Here is a 4705-nt window from a genome sequence, read left to right on the forward strand (position 1 = left end):
GGAACACAGTCCAAGACAGGTCTTGCAGGCACAGACAACAGGACCCCCCTCAGTTAGGTCCATCTTGGGGTCCAGGGCATCCCAGCCCCTTGGGAGGTCAGAGCCCCGTCTGCCTCCCAGCCATGTCACCAGCCAGCTCTGAATTCTCTCTCCAGCCTTCGTTCAGTTTCCCGGGCAAAGGTGTCACCTGGCCTCTAACCCCTTCCTGGGTTCTCATGTTACATGCTCAGGTATTCTCCCTCGGTCAATCTCCCATCCCCCAATGCAGACTATCCTAGCCACACTCCCCTGTCAGCATTCAAAGCCCACAGTAAGAACAGTCCCAGTTCGTCACATCTCTCCCCCCTTCAAGACCGAACTGAGCGGGGTCACTTTAGCCAGTGACCTGGGGAAGTTCGAACCTACCCCCGTTCCCATGGATGCTCCAGCATCCCTCCCACTCCTGGGTGAGAATTACACCAGACCCCTCCAGTTTCACGCCCCCCCTTAGGTTGGGTGTGCTTGATGGCACTCGTAGTTCGCATGCGGGAAGGTTTATGAGTCCCGTGCCCTTTTCCTACTGGGCTGTTTGCCTGCGGCGGAAAATAAATCCTTCCCTGCAGTTAGCCAAGCGCAGATGGGAAATTGGCCCTGAGCTTTTCGTGTTTGGCTAGCAGGGATCTTCCCTGTTACCAGCCACGCGGTGGGGGGAGGGGTACCATGATCATCCCAGAGAATTTATGGTGGGAGTGGGGCGGCGGGGGTGTGTGTGGTTAGTTTGGTGCCTGCAGGGATCTTCCCTGATACCAGCCATGCGGTGGGGGGAGGGGTACAGCGATCATCCCAGAGAATTCATGGCGGGAGGGGTGGGGTGGGGTGGTTAGTTTGTTTTCTGCTGCTGAATGTTAACAGAAAAACCGCAGCACTCTACAGGCTATGCTTGGTCTGTGGGAAAGGAGGGCGCAGAAGCTGTAAGACAATGGCTTACCATGGCCGCATGCAAGCCAAATTCTGTTGCCCAGACCTGTGATCTCTAGCAGCAAAGCCACAGGCACTCAGCATTAAGAGGCAAAATGCGACCTTGCACAGAAATCACATGTGCTATGTAATGTGAATAGTGTTGGTCACCGTGAAAGAGTATAAGCATTGTTCTGCAAAATGTAGCTTTTTAAACAAGTCTCTCTTTTTTCCCCTCCCTACAGCAGCTGCAAATTCCTCAAGCCTCCCTCCTCCATCCCGAAGGCTATCACAGATAAGGCGTCGTAAGAAGAGAACGCGAGACGAGATGTTTTATGAAATTATGGAATCCAGCCGCAGTGACAGAGCTCATCTGAATGAGTGGCAGGAAACGGTTGCAAAGTATAGGAAAGAAGCCAGTGAACGTGAGGACATGAGGGACCAACATGAGGACAGGAGGGACCAACGTGAGGAGAGGAGGGACCAACGTGAGGAGAGGAGGGACGCTCGAGATGAGAGGTGGCGGCAGGAAGATCAGAGGAGGCAGGATGCAACGCTGGGGCTGCTGCGTGAACAAACAGACATGCTCCGACGTCTGGTGGAGCTTCAGGAACGGCTGCAGGAAAACAGACTGCCGCTTCAGCCCCTGTTCCACCCTCCCCCCTCCCCATGTTCCGTATCCGCCTCACCCAGACGTGTAAGAACGCGGGGGGGGGGGGGAGGAGGCTCCGTACACCTTCCCATTCCACCCCAGTAGACAGCCCAAGCAAAAGGCTGTCATTTTTTTAACCTTTTTTTAGTGGCCTTTTCCTTCCCACCGATCCTCCTCCCAAATCCCAACCGTGTTCCCTCCCTCTTTTTCTAATCTATTAATAAAGAATAAATGATTTTTAAATGATAGTGAATTTATTTGGTTTGAAAGAAAGCTGGGGGAAGGGGGAGGGTGGGTTCCTTACAGAAAATGAGTCAATAAAGGGGGCGGGTTTTCATGAAGGAGAAACAAACAGATATTTAAGGAGAAACAATCAGATATTTCACACTGTAGCCTGGCCAGTCATGAAACTGGTTTTCAAAGCTTCTCTGATGCACAGCGCTTCCTGGTGTGCTCTTCTAATCGCCCTGGTGTCTGGCTGCACGTAATCAGCAGCCAGGCGATTTGCCTCAGCCTCCCACCCCTCCATAAAGGTCTCCCCCTTACTTTCACAGAGATTGTGGAGCACGCAGCAAGCAGAAATAACAATGGGGAGATTTCTTTGGCTGAGGTCAGAGCGAGTCAATAATGATCGCCAGCGACCTTTTAAACGGCCAAATGCACATTCTACCACCATTCTGCACTTGCTTAGCCTGTAGTTAAACAGCTCCTGACTCCTGTCCAGGCTGCCTGTGTATGGCTTCATGAGCCATGGCATTAAGGGGTAGGCTGGGTCCCCAAGAATAACTATTGGCATTTCTACATCCCCAACGGTTATTTTCTGGTCCGGAAAGTAAGTCCCTTGCTGCAGCCCTTTAAACAGAGTAGTGTTCCTGAAGACGCGAGCGTCATGAACCCTTCCCGCCCAGCCCGCGTTGATGTTCGTGAAACGTCCCTTGTGATCCACAAGTGCTTGCAGCACCATTGAAAAGTACCCCTTGCGGTTTATGTACTCGGTGGCTTGGTGCTCCGGTGCCAAGATAGGGATATGGGTTCCATCTATCGCCCCATCACAGTTAGGGAATCCCATTGCAGCAAAACCATCCACTATGGCCTGCACATTTCCCAGAGTCACTAACTTTCGTAGCAGCACCTGAGTGATTGCTTTTGCTACTTGCATCACAGCAGCCCCCACAGTAGATTTGCCCATTCCAAATTGATTCCCGACTGACCGGTAGCTGTCTGGCGTTGCAAGCTTCCACAGGGCTATCGCCACTCGCTTCTCAACTGTGAGGGCTGCTCTCATCTTGGTATTCTGGCGTTTCAGGGCAGGGGAAAGCAAGACACAAAGTTCCATGAAAGTGCCCTTACGCATGCGAAAGTTCCGCAGCCACTGGGAATCATCCCACACCTGCAACACTATGCGGTCCCACCAGTCTGTGCTTGTTTCCCTTGCCCAGAATCAGCGTTCCATGGATAGAATCTGCCCCATTAACAACATGATCTCCAAAGCACCGGGGCCCGTGGTTTCACAGAATTCTGTATCCGTGTCCATGTCCATGTCCATGTCCTCATCATGCTTGTCGCTGAGCTGCTGCCGCCGCTGCCTCCTCGCCTCGTTTTTCTGGTCCTGGCTCAGCATAAACTGCAGGAGAACGCGTGAGGTGTTTACAATGTTCATGACTGCTGTTTTGAGCTGAGCGGGCTCCATGCTTGCCGTGGTATGGAGTCTGCAGTGTTCACCCACGCAGGAAAAAAGGCGTGAAATGGTTGTCTGCCGTCCGTTGCTTTCATGCAGGGAGGGAGGGAGGGAGGAGGTGAGGCTGTACCCAGAACCACCTGCGACTATGTTTTTTGTCCCATCAGGCACTGGGATCTCAACCCAGAATTCCAATGGGCGCGGGAGACTGCGGGAACTATGGGATAGCTATGGGATAGCTACCCACAGTGCAACGCTGCAGAAATCGACGCTAGCCCCGGTACTTGGACGCACACCGCCGAATTAATGTGCTTAGTGTGGCCGCATACATTTCGACTTTATACAACCTGTTTTCCAAATTCGAATTATATAAATTCGGATTAATCCCGTAGTGTAGACATACCCTTAGTGAAGAGGGAGAAACAGTAACAGGAAACTTGGAAATGGCAGAGATGTGGAAAAATTGGAAAGAGTCCAGCGGAGGGCAACAAAAATGATGAGGGGTCTGGAGCGCATGACTTATGAGGAGAGGCTGAGGGAACTGGGATTGTTTAGTCTCCAGAAGAGAAGAATGAGGGGGGATTTGATAGCTGCTTTCAACTACCTGAAGGGGTGTTCCAAAGATTCATAGATTCATAGATTCTAGGACTGGAAGGGACCTTGAGAGGTCATTGAGTCCAGTCCCCTGCCCGCATGGCAGGACCAAATACTGTCCAGACCATCCCTTATAGACATTTATCTAACCTACTCTTAAATATCTCCAGAGATGGAGATTCCACAACCTCCCTAGGCAATTTATTCCAGTGTTTAACCACCCTGACAGTTTGTAACTTTTTCCTAATGTCCAACCTAGACCTCCCTTGCTGCAGTTTAAACCCATTGCTTCTGGTTCTAACCTTAGAGGCTAAAGTGAACAAGTTTTCTCCCTCCTCCTTATGACACCCTTTTAAATACCTGAAAACTGCTATCATGTCCCCTCTCAGTCTTCTCTTTTCCAAACTAAACAAACCCAATTCTTTCAGCCTTCCTTCATAGGTCATGTTCTCAAGACCTTTAATCATTCTTGTTACTCTTCTCTGGACCCTTTCCAATTTCTCCACATCTTTTTTAAAATGCGGTGCCCAGAACTGGACACAATACTCCAGCTGAGGCCTAACCAGAGCAGAGTAGAGCGGAAGAATGACTTCTCGTGTCTTGCTCACAACACACCCGTTAATACATCCCAGAATCATGTTTGCTTTTTTTGCAACAGCATCACACTCTTGACTCATATTTAGCTTGTGGTCCACTATAACCCCTAGATCCCTTTCTGCCGTACTCCTTCCTACACAGTCTCTTCCCATTCTGTATGTGTGAAACTGATTTTTCCTTCCTAGGTGGAGCACTTTGCATTTGTCTTTGTTAAACTTCATCCTGTTTACCTCAGCCCATTTCTCCAA

This window comes from Chrysemys picta, chromosome 4 (assembly GCF_011386835.1).
Source record: "Chrysemys picta bellii isolate R12L10 chromosome 4, ASM1138683v2, whole genome shotgun sequence".
In the NCBI taxonomy this organism is placed as follows: domain Eukaryota; kingdom Metazoa; phylum Chordata; order Testudines; family Emydidae; genus Chrysemys; species Chrysemys picta.